At 39.2% G+C, this 14970-nt stretch overlaps 1 protein-coding gene and 1 pseudogene across 1 annotated transcript in view; one reads left to right on the top strand and one right to left on the bottom strand.

The window, feature by feature from the left end:
* Positions 1 to 14970, bottom strand: part of LOC121929051 (protocadherin gamma-A5-like) — a 177596-nt gene that overhangs the window by 68619 nt on the left and 94007 nt on the right. The gene's annotated exons all lie outside the window — the stretch shown is intronic.
* Positions 8742 to 11469, top strand: LOC121928521 (annotated as a pseudogene).

Here is a 14970-nt window from a genome sequence, read left to right as displayed (position 1 = left end):
CCTTGATACCCACTCTGGGAATATCCTTATAAATGACAAAATAGACAGAGAAAAATTATGTGGCCAGACAGAGCCTTGCTTATTATTGTCTGAAATTGTGCTCCAAAACCCCTTAGAGCTCTATAGCATTGAGATGAAGATAGAAGATGTGAATGACAATGCTCCCAGATTCTCTAGACATGAATTTGAGCTAGAAATCCCCGAGAATGTTCTTAGAAATATGAAATTCCCTTTGGAATCTGCTCAAGATGAGGATCTGGGGGAAAACAGCATCCAAAACTACACCCTCAGTTCCAATGAACATTTCAAGCTGGGTGTGGAAAGCAATAAGGATGGAAGCAAATATGTGGATCTCATTGTGGAGAAACCTCTAGACAGGGAGAGGGAGCCATTCTTTGAACTAACACTTATGGCTGTTGATGGAGGGATACCACAGAGAACAGGCACAGTTCAAATAAATATTAAAGTCTCAGATATCAATGATAATTCCCCTCAGTTCACTCAGTCTGAATACAAAGTAAGACTAAAGGAAAATAGCCCTCAGGATACTCTGGTTGCCAAAGTGGAAGCCAGAGATTTGGATTTTGGATCAAATGCTGAGATCACCTACTCTTTCCATAGAGTGTCTGAAAAAATACTTGAATTGTTTCATTTGAATGCAGTGACTGGAGAAATCACTGTTTTGGGAGAAATTGATTATGAAAAGGAAACCAGTTATGACATGAGCATCAAAGGGACTGATGGAGGGGGGCTTTCTGGTCAGTGCAAGGTATTGGTTGAGGTTGAGGATGTGAATGACAATGCCCCAGAGGTCTCTGTTATATCTCTCACAAATATCATCCAAGAAGATTCTCCTCTGAACACAGTGATTGCTTTCTTAAGTGTTACCGATCAGGATTTTGGAGACAATGGAAAAACTGCCTGTTCTGTTGAGATGAACCTTCCCTTTGTTTTAATCACCACAAAGAAGAACTATTACCAACTTGTTGTCCAAAGTCCCCTGGACAGAGAGCAAGTCTCTGAGTATAACATCTCCATCACAGCCATTGACCGGGGCACTCCTAGGCTCACCTCAACAAGAATTATACATGTGCAGATCTCTGATGTCAATGACAACTGCCCAGTATTTGATAAGTCTTTATTTGAAATGACATTACAAGAAAATAATATTCCAGGACTACTAATTGGCTCCGTTCATGCTGTTGATCTAGACATGGAACAGAATGGCAAAGTGACCTATTCACTTTTGCCTGGAAAGTTTGGTGGTAGCCCTGCCGCCTCTTACATCTCCATCAACTCTGAAACTGGAAACATGTATGCCCTCCGATCTCTGGACTATGAGCAAATAAAAGATTTCAAAGTCATGGTGAAGGCTACAGATGGTGGTACTCCTCCTCTGAGCTCTGATGTTGTTGTGCGAGTTGTGGTTGCAGATGAAAATGACAATGCTCCCTTCTTCCTATATCCGCTTCAAAACAGCACATCATCCTGCAATGAGCTGCTCCCCAAAATGGCGGAGGCTGGATATCTGGTCACCAAAGTGGTGGCTGTGGATCGAGATTCTGGTCAGAACTCTTGGCTTTCTTATGAACTTCTGAAGGCCACAGACCCTGGCCTTTTCAGCATAGGAGCCCAGAATGGAGAGGTGAAAACCAGGAGACCACTGACTGAGCGAGACTCAAGCAAACAGAAGCTTGTTATTGCGGTCAAAGACAATGGTGTACCTGGTCAGACCAGCACTGCAACACTCAACATACTTTTGGTGGATGGCTTTTCTGATCCTTATTTGAAGGTGGTGGATGTCCGTCCACAAGAGCATGACGAAGAGGGGACCTTGACCATGTATTTGGTGATCTGCTTGGCGTCCGTCTCTTCTGTGTTTCTGTTTTGCATTATTTCCTTTGCTATTATCAAAATGTGCAAGAAAGACTCTGGGGGCACTTTTATTGGTCCTCCTCCTCACTTTCTCCCTTCCAGGCCTGATATCCCAGAGAACTGTACCGATTCTCAGAGTGGGTCACTTTCCAGGAATTATCAGTATGATGTTTGTTTAACTGGTGGATCTTTAAGCAGTGACTTCAGATTTCTTCGGCCTCTCATTCCTGTTTTTTCGGTGGCGGATCCAAACTTGGCTGTGAACCACAACAGCTCTTCTGGTTCCCAAGACCTGCCTAATTGTTTGGAAGACAGTAAATCAAAGGAACAGGTGAGAGAATGGTGTATTTTTCAATTGTTTGATATTTTGCCTTCTTCTTAGTCCCAGGATATCATTTCGTCCTGGTCCTCAGTTGCTTGTAGATTTCATACATAGGTGAAATAATTTCTCCAGTATAATTTCTCTAATGATCCAGTTCTCCTTCTGTGATCAATGTGATCATATAATTGATTGGTAAAAATAAGTTTTGCTCAGATCTGGGAATGTAATGAGGAAGTATTGCGCACTTTTTGCCGTTATTGTTTGAATTTGAGTATATTGTCACACCCCAAATTAGAAGTGGCTCCCTCATGTTGGAACATCACCCATCCAAAACCTGTTCCATTTATGGCTGGATTAACTTTTATTGATCCAGGAAGAAGTCATTGTAATTACATAGAGAAAAGGATGTAATGCAGTAGCTGTTAAAAAAAATAACATTGAGCAAAAACAGAGCTGACCTGAACATCCAAACCCACAGAATTTTCAGTAATCATTTAGTTATTAGTTCGCTCAAAGACTCATCTGAGATCTGAAATGTCATGGATATGTGAGTTCAGGATGCAGAAGTTTGAATATTGAGGTAGGTTTCTTGTTTTCGACTTTTTAAACATTTAAAGGTAAAGCCATGCCACTTGACTGAATGAAATCTGGCAATGTGACTACCACATATTTCTGGTTTTTTAAATAGGTGTGATAATGTTCCTAGGATGAAAATACAGTGGACCCTTCCCTTACGAAGGGGATCAATTCTTGATCCCCCCACGTAAGGGGAATTCTGCATATGCTCACACCCCATTGAAACAATGGGGTGGGGGCGCATGCCATATGTTTTATTGTCGTTCGGCTTCAGCATAAGCTTGAAGCCATGTGTAATGCGTCCGCGTACAGCTCAGGCATACTGTATATGTGAACTTACTGTTTATACCTATGGCTAAATGGAACAACTATGCTTGCCCTATTGATATTGTACAACCATACACAGAGTTATACTCAAAGGGTGCCATAGAAACAAGTTACATGATATTACTAATGCAGAAACAACCAAAGGTCATAAAGCAGATGGTCTTGGTTTGACTTTCATTTTTATGAAATCTGCCAATTATGTTTCCTGTCAATCCAAAAGATTAGCATTCTGTTTCCCGAGTGGTCACTAGTTACCTAGAGGACATCCATAAGCAGTATGTGGGTACAATTGCATCCTCTGTCTATTGTTCCCTAGCAATTGATATGTGGAGGCTGACTGCCTCTGATCCTAAGGATGGTGTATATTATGGGTATGTTGACTAACAGCCGTTGATAGCTGTCCAAGTCATTATCAGCAAGCAGTGTGGTATATGTGCTGTATGAAAGGTCTTCTTTAAAAATAGCAATAGCAATAGCATTTACATGCTGAATAGCAATAGCAATAGCGTTTACATTTATATAGCTCTTCATAAGCACCCTCTCAGCAGTTTACAGTGTGTTAGCCAATCGTCCCCAACAAGTTGGATACTTATTTTGTTGACCTACGAAAGGATGGAAGGTTGAGTCAACCTGGGAGCCCTGGGATTGAACTCACAATGTTGTGGGTGCAATATTGGCATCTAACCACTGTGCCACCAGGGCTCCCTAATCTCCTATCATTCAGCTTCATGGTTCTAGTGGCCTGAGACTTCCCGTCTTCCCATCAAAATGCCTGTAAAATGCCCTGAGAAGCAATTTTTTTAAAAAAACCAGAAAACATTACTTCTTGAAGCACTCAGTCAACATCATTGTCATTCAATTTCTTACTTTTGACCTGTATTTTGTTATGCCTTCATTATTCTGTTTTTCACCTCCTTCAAAGGTAATCCATCAGAGACAGGGTTGGGAAAAAGCAGTTAAGACAAACAAACAAACAAACAAACAAGTTTTGGTTTGAAGCAGGTTTTGTGAGTGTGTGTGTGTGCATGCAGCAATATAGGACTAAATCAGAAAATTAAGAAGCAAAATGCAGTTCAGATATTGTGGCCACTGGCTTAAATAATAATTGTTCTTTTAAAAAGTCATTTTTTAAAGCAAGATGTTTTGGTTGTATGTTAACTGACGGATTTGTTTCTGAATGCCATTTCTTGCAGTATAAAATAAAGTGAGTAAAAAGAAGCAACTGATACTCGATACTGGTCTAGCAATGAACAACTGCCAATAAACTGTTTGAGTTAAAATATTTACATTTAAACAGTGATTGTTGTTCCAGTAAAAAGGTTGGAAAATAGTAATAGTAGCTGTACTTTAAAAATATGTATATGGATAATCTTTTTTTTTTCAAAAGGAATGTTTTTTAAAAAAAATAATTAGGTTTAAACCATGGTTTAAACCAACTAGTTTAAACCAGCTAACCATGAAAAGACAACTATGCCGACTGTAACTCATTGATTTCTGTCCTGAAATAAAAAAGCCATTCCATCTTTTCTTCCAAAGAGGATTGTATGGGGGTTCTTTATGAACTCAAGAGCAACTTAGATTCCTGAATATTTCTGTGGCTGAAATTATAATAAATAATAATAATAAATTTTATTTGTATACCGCTTTTCTCATTATGAATGAGAATGTGGCCTAGACATCCAAAGTATCCTCATTTTGGAGCCATTTCCAGCTTAAGCATGCTAAACACATCAGGAAGTGAAGGAGTGTTGGATAAATGAGAAAAATCCTAATGCAATTTTTGATGAAACTCAATTGAAAAGGAAACATAACTTGAATTAAAAAGGATACATCCTGAGCCCCTGAGGGTCAGTAAAGGGTATACATTTCTGATGTATTTTCTTTCACAGCCAGTTTTCCATATGGCTTACTTAATGGAATTTATCACACAACCGCCATTCTTGCCGGCAATTGCATAAACGAAAGGACATTCATGCGTACCAGTTTGGGACTCCTTGCCACATGTCCCTTCAATAGCATGACTGCTGTTGTTGGTTCCATGTGTTCTCTTCCACCTTTATCCTTAACCCCACTTCTCTGCCCTATGTCCTACCCAGCATGCCTTTCAGTTGTATGTGTGTTTTGTTTTTTACACAATTCCAGAGTTATGCTAATGTGGTTTAAGAAAAAAAATCAAACACAAAATAAGTAAATAAAATAAAGTTTAAAAAAACACAAACAGACTGTTCTGGAATACTGAAAGGGAGGGAGGATGGGGATAAGAGGAGACACTGATACCACATGACCTTGCAATCCCAGAACTGCCCAGGAGCAATTTCCTGCACCTTAGGACTGTAACTATACCAGTACAATAGGGAGCTTGTTGATGGGTTTTCCCCATCAGTGGCAAGGTGTGGTCTAACCATGATTGCAACATAAGGCAGTGACAGACAAGAGGAAGATGATGTTGTGTGATAGGTATAGCCAAAGGCTCTATTATCCAATCTTTTTGACAGTTTAAAAGTCCACTAAAAGGACATAGTCATGCCTATACTGTAGTTATTCCCTTTAGAACATCTGCTGAATTAATATTATAGAAGCCTCGTTGTGGGTTTATTCTAAAGAAGTCTGTATATTTTGAACATATTGTGAAACACAACCACCATTTAAAAAATAATAATTCCTAGAGGATATGGATCCATATGACACATACAGATTAGATGTTTCTGTTGCAAAATGTTCACATTTTCACATAAATTATTGTAGCAGAATTGAGAAACTTTGGCTGTGGAATTTTACACAAGGTGGTACCATTGTATAAAACAGGAGAAATCAAACATTGCATTCATTTCCCCAAAGCTTTGGCCTTTAGACAAAAGAATCTTAAAGAAGGTACTACTCTTCTCTGAAAGAAGATCAATAGAAATAAAGCAGCCAAACCTATTTCCATAAATAAATGCACCAAAGGATATATCCCTCATGATATTGTGACTAGCAAACTGAGTAAATGTGGAATAGATGGAAGTCCGATCATATGGCTCCACAATCAGATGGAAAACCACGTACAAAGACTTGTCATCAGTGGTTGCACTTCAGATTGGAGGAAAGTCTTAAACAGTGCGTTTCGGGGTTCTGTTTTGGGACCAGTCAACATTTTTATTAATGATTTAGGATAGTGATAGAGTAGTGGGAATCCTTATCAAGTTTGCAGATGATACAAAACAAGTTGTAGCTGACACATCGGAAGACAGAAAAGGAATCCAAAAAGATTTTGATAAACTAGAAAATTGGGCTGAAATTAATATAATGAAATTCAGTGGAGACAAATGCAAAATTCTACATTTGGACCATGAAAATCAAATGTACAGGTATAGGAACTCAGATATTTGGCTTAGCAGTAGTAAATGTGAAAAACTTGGGATTATTGTTGATCATAAATTGAACATAAGCCAGCAGCAAATTAGGCAAATACTATTTTAGCCTGCGAACCATAGTTTCCAGATCAAGGGAAGTCATAGTTCCACTATATTCTCCACTATACAGGCCTCATCTGGAGCATTGTATTCAGTTCTTGATACCCATTTTTAAGAAGGATATAGACAAGGTCAGGCAGGTCCAGAGAAAGGCAGCAGAGATGGTAAGAAGTATGGGGAACAAAACATATGAGAAAGGTTGAGGGAGACGGGCAAGTTAACATTAGTGAAGAAAAGACTGAGAGGTGATATGGTTGTACTCTAAATATCTAAAGGGATGTTACAGAGAGGAGAATGCAGGCTTATTCCATGACGCCCCAGAGGATTATACCAGGTCTAATGGTTCTGAGTTACAGACGAGTAGACTTTGAACATTAGAAAAAAAAATGTCTTGATGGTGGTTGAGAAACAAAACAAATTATCGAAAGATGTGTTGGGTTTTTTTTCTCTGGACAAGATCAGAAAGTGACTGGACAGCTATCTGTTGAGGATGCTCAACTTGGAGTTTCTGCATTGAGCAATGACTTACACTCATTCTATCATTCCTTGATTCTGTTGGGAATGTAGGAAAAAGTGAAAAGGAAACCTCAGCCATTGTTTTGTGAAGGGCCATGTTGAGTTTGCCATCTTCCTTGAAAGAAGCAGGAAATGGAAATACACCACCATACCAGGCATTTTTGCTTGTTTCTTATGTATCTCTTCAGCATTGGGGTGGGTGAGCCCCTCTACTATTTAATCCCAGAGGAAATAAAAAGGGGATCTGTGGTAGCTCATGCGTTAGAAGATTTGAAAGTGGATGTCAAAGAGTTGTCTGCTCGGAAAGCCAGACTGGTTTCTAAGAACTCCAAGCAGTATTTCCAGCTGGATCTTCACTCTGGGAAATTGATATTAAAGAATAAAATAGACTGAGAGGGTTTGTGTGGTCAGAAAGACTCTCGTGTCCTCTCTGAAATAATACTGGAAAATTTGTGCATCTGAACAGCATTGAAACTCATAGATTTGAATGGCAATATTACCACCTTCTTTAAAAAATAAATTCATTTTTAAAAAAATGACCAGCTCCCATAAATACTCCTGAAGATAACATCACCATTACAGCCACTGATAGGAACTCTTCCAGGGTTACTTCAGTGAAAATTATTACCATTCCAATCTCTGATATTAATGACAACCAAGATTTGAAAGGTTCTATGACATGCATTTACAGGAAAACAATGTTCCAGGCCTTTTCATTGCCTTAGTCCAAGCTGTGGATCAGGACAGAGCACAGTGCCCAAGTGATCTATTCCCTTTTGTCTGAGAAGGTGAGGGATTGCCCTGCATCGTCTTACATTTCCATCAACTCTGAAACAGGAATCTATATGCCATCCAATCTCTAGATTTTGAGGAATTTAAAGTGTTTAGTGTAACAATCCAGGATGTGGATAAAGGTTCTCCTTCAATGAGTTCAGAGGTTCTGGTCTGAATCCATATCCTAGATGAAAATGACAATGCCCTCTTTGCCCTGGGGAGCAGCAGCTGACTACCTGGTCACCAAGATGGGCTGTGGGCAGAGACTGTGGTCATAACTCTTGGCTTTCCTATCACCTCCTAAAGGCCGCAGAAACCAGACTGGGTCCAAAACGGAGAAGTGAAAGCCATGAGGCCAGTAATATATAAGATGCCATGAAGCAAAGTCTGATTGTGGTGGTTAGAAATAATGGACATCTTTCCCTGTCCACCACTGCCATATTACAAATTCTGCTAGTGGACAGCATCTTTGACCTTTACAGGAAAATTATTGTTATCCCTAAGGAGAAAGTAGTATAGGAAGAAGTATAAAAAGAAGAATTTGAAGAGTTTGGGTTTTTTGTGTGTGAAAAGGGTGAGCATAAAACAGAATGTGCACACAGCTGGGAAGATATAAATATCTTAAATCAATTATTCACAACTACAGTTCCCAGAATTCTAAGGTGAGGTATATATCCCATCTTGTATGTACAGATCTGCAACAATCCAGTATATTTTGTTGATGCTTACGTCTCTGAAACTACAGGAGAGTGTAGACTGGCGCTATTTTGAACTACTATATGAAATATATTATACTTGTTTTATTTCGCTTGGTTGTTTAATGTTTTATTCACGTGAAAGGTGAAATAATGTTCAATATATGGATGATTCACTGGATATAAGAGATAAAAATAATTTCTCTTTGGTTGTTTTTTGAGTATATACAATGTTAGTGTATTTTTCTGAGTAGACCACAAGGTGGCAGGATTGGCAAACTCATTGTCATTTACAAATTTGCACTGGAGCGACTGAGTTAGGAAAGCTGCGAATGTGATCAGATGAAAATGAGTGAGAGGGAAGCAGGATCTTGATCTTTGAAGGAAATACAAATTAAAGAGAGCAACGCTTTAACTATTGGAGAACAAAAATAATTTTCACAGTAACTCAGAAGACAAAAGTTTGTATAAAGAGAAGGATTTGAAGATTTTCCCTGGAAGAGGCTGGAAGCATGGAAGGTGACCTCAGAAACACACAAGGTCTGTATCTTTTGCTCTTGTTCTCTGTGTCTGAAGTGATGTGTGTTTCCATTCATTATTCTGTGCCTGAAGAGAAGAAAAGTGGATCCTTAGTAGCTAATGTGCTGAAAGATTTGAAACTAGGAATTGGGGAGCTTTCTGCTCGCAGAGCCCAGCTAGTGTCCAAAAGCTCCAAGCAGTATTTCTCCTTTGATACCCACTCTGGCAATCTATTAATAAATGACAAAATAGACAGAGAAGCTTTGTGTGGCCAGACTGAACCTTGCCTACTATTTTCTCAAATTGTGCTGGAAGACCCCTTGGAGTTTTACAGCATTGAAATAAGAATAGAAGATGTGAATGACAATTCTCCCAGATTCTCCAAACATGAATATGAGTTAGAGGTCCCTGAGAATGTTCCTAGAAATACGAAATTCCCTTTGGAATCTGCTCAGGATGAGGATCTGGGGGAAAACAGCATCCAAAACTACACCCTCACTTCCAATGACCATTTCAAGTTAGGTGTGGAAAACAATAAGGATGGAAGCAAATATGTGGATCTCGTTGTGGAGAAACCTCTAGACAGGGAGAAAGAGTCATTCTTTGGACTAACACTTATGGCTGTTGATGGAGGGATACCAAAGAGAACAGGCACAGTTCAGATAAATATTAAAGTCTCAGATATCAATGATAATTTCCCTCAGTTCACTCAGTCTGAATACAAAGTAAGAATAAAGGAAAATAGCCCTCGGGATACTCTGGTCGCCAAAGTGGAAGCCAGAGATTTGGATTTTGGATCAAATGCTCAGATCACCTATTCCTTCCATCGAGTGCCTCAAAAAATACTTGACTTGTTCCACTTGAATGAAATGACTGGGGAAATCACTGTTTTGGGAGAAATAGATTATGAAAAAGAATCCAGTTACGATATGAGTATCAAAGCAACTGATGGAGGAGGACTTTCGGGACAGTGCAAAGTTCTGGTAGAAGTGGAAGACATGAATGACAGCATCCCTGAAGTTTCAGTCATATCCCTTAAGAACATTATACAAGAGGATTCTCCCTTAGAGACAGTGGTGGCCCTTTTTAGCGTCACAGATGAAGACTCTGGGGACAATGGTAAAACTGCCTGTTCTGTTGAACTGAAACTTCCCTTTGTATTAAAAGCTACCAAAAATAACTTTTACCAGCTTGTTATCCAAAGTGCCCTGGATAGAGAGAAAGTCAGTGAATATAATGTCACCATCACAGCCATAGACCGGGGTTCTCCTAGGCTCACTTCAACAAGACTTATTCATATTCAAATATCAGATGTCAATGACAACACTCCAGTATTTGAAAAATCTTTATTTGAAATGACAATACAAGAAAATAATATTCCAGGACTACTAATTGGCTCAGTTCATGCTGTTGATCTAGACATGGAACAGAATGGCAAAGTCACCTATTCACTTTTGCCTGGAAAATTTGGTGGTAGCCCTGCCGCCTCTTACATCTCCATCAACTCTGAAACTGGAAACATGTATGCCCTCCGATCTCTGGACTATGAGCAAATAAAAGATTTCAAAGTCACAGTGAGGGCTACAGATGGTGGTACTCCTCCTCTGAGCTCTGATGTTGTTGTGCGAGTTGTGGTTGCAGATGAAAATGACAATGCTCCCTTCTTCCTCTATCCGCTTCAAAACAGCACATCACCCTGCAATGAGCTGTTGCCCAAGATGGCAGAGGCTGGATATCTGGTCACCAAAGTGGTGGCTGTTGGATCGAGATTCTGGTCAGAATCTTGGCTTTCTATGAACTTCTGAAGGCCACAGATCCTGGCCTTTTCAGCATAGGAGCCCAGAATGGAGAGGGGAAAACCAGAGACCACTAACTGAGCGAGACACAAGCAACAAAGGCTTGTTATGCGGTCAAAGACAATGGTGTACCTGGTCAGACCAGCACTGAACACTCAACATACTTGGATGGCTTTTCTGATCCTTATTTGAAGGTGGTGGATGTCCGTCCACAAGAGCATGAAGAAGAGGGAACTTTGACCATGTATTTGGTGATCTGCTTGGCATCTGTCTCTTCTGTGTTTCTGTTTTGCATTATTTCCTTTGCTATTATCAAAATGTGCAAGAAAGATCCTGGAGGCACTTTTATTGCTGCCCCTCCTCACTTTCCTCCTTCCAGGCCTGACTTCCCAGAGAACTGTACTGATTCTCAGAGTGGGTCACTTTCCAGGAATTATCAGTATGATGTTTGTTTAACTGGTGGATCCTTGAGCAGTGACTTCAGATTTCTTCGGCCTCTCATTCCTGTTTTTTCTGTGGCGGACTCAAACATCCCTGCAAACCACATGATCTCATCTAGTACCCAAGAAATTTCTGAGCAGATCGTAAATAAAGAAGCAAAGAAAGAGGTGAGATAATTATATGACATTTTTTGTTGAAAACAGTTCTGTATGTATAATTTCTGCAATACTGTTACTCATTTCTTCTCTTTCTGTGATCGTTTCTGTGTTGTTGTTGTTATGTGCCTTAAAGTCAGTTTTGACTTATGGCAACCCTAAGACAACCCTATCATGGAATTTTTTTGATAAAGACAAAGTAAATGTGTCTATATTAATGAAGTGTAGCTAAGATTTTGAATGTTTTATTTGTATTTGTGGACATTATAATACACCCAATATTAACTACTTAGCTTCATTACATATTTCATTCGTAACCAGACCCATGCTTGGCTTCATCAGCCATATTACTTATCCAAGGAAAAGTAGTGCCAATTTAAGGGAAATGATGGTGAAACAGCTACAGTTAGGAAAAAATAAATGCATTGACCAAAACAAGGGTTACTGGAGCCAATATGAAGCACCCAAGCCCTGGTTGCTCAAACTTCATGTGATCACAGATGGTGTCAAAGAGCCACCTGAGACTCAGAGGGTGGCATGGAAATTCAAGAGGAGTAAACAGAGATTTGAGTATTATAATTACCAATCATTTCAAAAAGTGTTCTGTATGTTTTATTTTCTTTTTGTTTTTTCCTTTTCTAATTAACACTAAAAGTGAAGTCGTACTGCTTCACCGAGCAAAATATGGCCCAGTGACTGTGTGGCAATGACATATTTTCTCCATTGTAAATGGGCCTTGTAATTCAATGGTAGTCCATGGTTGGAAGCCTTTGTACCCATGACATCTAGAGCAGAAAGGTGTCTGCCTCTTAGTGTAGCATATGTGCAGCAGATAATGCCTTTAAATATTGTCATAGTGGACACTGTGCTTCCTCATATTAAAGCGCCACCCCTGAACGGATCATAGATACATTCATGAATCAGGAATATTTATGTCCTGTCTAAAGAATATCAGTAATTTTTAAAACAAGGGACTAAACAATGTGTTATATGAAGAAAAAAAGTGGCACACCGAAAGGAATATATATTATGTAACACACTGTGCAGCAGAGTATTTCATTAAGAAATAAGAAATGCCTATAAAGTAGACCACCAGAATGTTGAGAGGCCCTCACTACATGAGCCTTCCATATTTAGCTGCCAGTTATGTTTCCTGTATCTCTATCTATCTCTACCCATTGTTGCTGCTTCTGGTTACTGATGGTGGATACAGAAGATGGAAATAGAAGAATATTCCTATTATTCTTTGACACGAAAGTGGGATTTTAGTAAGGATAGGAAAGAATAGTTGAAAGGGAAATGGGAAATCTAGAATAGTTGCATATCAAAGGAAAGTGTAAATTGAATCTTGTTTACATGTGCCTCCTAGGACTCCTAACTGGTTAGCCTTTGAATGAGGCATCCCTTTTAAAGAAGAATGTGCTTTATACTTACTACTTGCCAGTCTGAAACCCACTAGGGTCAGTTTGAGCTCTTCCTCTAGTTTATATACATATGTAGAGTTTCACTAGAAGTTGAGATATGACTCATCTGTTTTTGTCATTGTTAACTCCTGCTTTTATGAAACTCAAGATAACATATGTGCATTTCCCACAGAACTTCCATCCAGGTAAAGACCAAATGCACTCTGAGGTCCAGAAACTTTTAGTCCAAATGCATCTGAGGAAGTTGACTTAAGTCTACGAAAGCTCATGCCACCAACTTCTTTCTTTAGTTAAAGGTGCTACAAGATCTCCCTACATACTCATTCTTAGTCTTAGAGTGAACTGTTCAATAGTCATATTACTAGCAGTTTCAGTTTGTGTGGTAGATAGCTCCACTCGCCATGCCATGTTATTTATTAAGATTACAGGGTTGCAGTCTTTCTGACAGCAAGGCTTCATTAACTTTAGAATTACCTTTGCTGTGGATATAGAGGGCATGCTTATCAAATTTGCAGAGAACACCAAGTTAGGAGGGGTAGCTAATACCTCAGAGGACAGGATTAAAATTCAAAAGTACCTTATAGATTATAAAGCTGGGCCAGTACTAACAAAGTGAATTTCAACATGGAGAAATGTAAGGTTTCTTAGGCAGAAAAAATAAAATGCACAGATACTGTATAGGATGGGGGACACCAGGAACGTAGCCAGGATTTTGGGAAGGGGGGGTCCAGACTAAGTGCCTCCATTATAATGGGGATTGGGCGCAGCGGCATGCACCATTCCTTGTATCTAATGGAAGGGGGGGGAGTCCAGACCCCACGGACCCCTCCTTGGCTACGTCCCTGGGGAAACCTGGCTTGACAACAGTGCATGTGAAAGGGAGACCACAAGTTGAGTGTGACTTAACAGTGTGATGCAGCAGCTAAAAGTCAATACTTCAATGGAGATATAATGTCCAGATTGAGGGAAGTAATAGTACCACTCTATTCTAAATTTGGTCAGACCTCACCTGGAATATTGTGTCCAGTTCTGGCCACCACAATTCCAGAGAGGGGTGACCAAAATGGTGGAAGGTGTGGAAACCATGCCCTATGAAGGATGCTTTGGGAACTGGGTATATTTAGCCTGTAGAAGAAAAGGTTAAGAGGCGATATGATAGCCTTACTTAACTATTTGAAGGGACATCAAACTGAAGATTGATCAAGGTTGTTTTCTGCAGCTTCAGAGAATAGGAATCATACCAGTGGATTCAAACTACAGGAAAAGATATTCCACTTAATATTAGGAAGAACTTCTTAACAGTAAGAGCTGTTTGACAGTGGACTATGCTGTCTCAGATACTTGGAGTCTTCTTCTTGAGAGGTCTTTAAACAGAGGCTGGATGGCCATCTGTTGGGGATGCTTTGAATAAGTGGTCCTGTATGGCAAAGGGTTGGATTGGATGGCCCCTGTGGTATGTTCTCACTCTATGATTTGATGATTCTGTTCTATTATTCTCAGTAGGTTGATGCACATTACTGTAACTGGTTTTACTTGATCAGCTATTTACTATAGTTTTAATCTTTTAAAACGATTATTACTTGTTATTGTTTTAAACAGGTTTGATTGTAAGCTGCCCTGAGATCTTAGGCTGTAGTGCTGGATATAAATATTTTAATAAATATGAAAAATAAATAAAATACTGCATGTGCAGGTGAGAATATTGTTAAACAGATTCAGTTATTGTGATACCAATTATATTTTAAAATTATTTGGATACATATTAGTCTTAGCTCTATCTCGATGCCATATTATTGTTAAACATTGGGGTTGTCATTGTTGGCTTCCAAACAAAAGTATACCCCCAAAAACATACTCTTACTGATGATACAGTGATAAAGAGCTTAGGTTTGGAACTTACAGTCATCCTTGAATGGGAATGTTTAATTGCTGTGCTGTGGGGTATAGTGGGGGATAGAAAAAATACCCTTCTCTAAGCATCTCTATATTGATCAGCACAAAAGTTTTTTGTTTGGTAGGTTTTTTTAACCTGACAAATTGTCTCCTTCTAAGCCATAAATCTAATTGCATCCCACAGGAAATTTTATACTGTGATTAC

The sequence above is a fragment of the Sceloporus undulatus genome, chromosome 4 (assembly GCF_019175285.1).
Source record: "Sceloporus undulatus isolate JIND9_A2432 ecotype Alabama chromosome 4, SceUnd_v1.1, whole genome shotgun sequence".
Classification (NCBI taxonomy): Eukaryota; Metazoa; Chordata; class Lepidosauria; order Squamata; family Phrynosomatidae; genus Sceloporus; species Sceloporus undulatus.
Note: the sequence above shows the minus strand (reverse complement) of the source record. Positions and strands in the feature narration are given on the sequence as shown.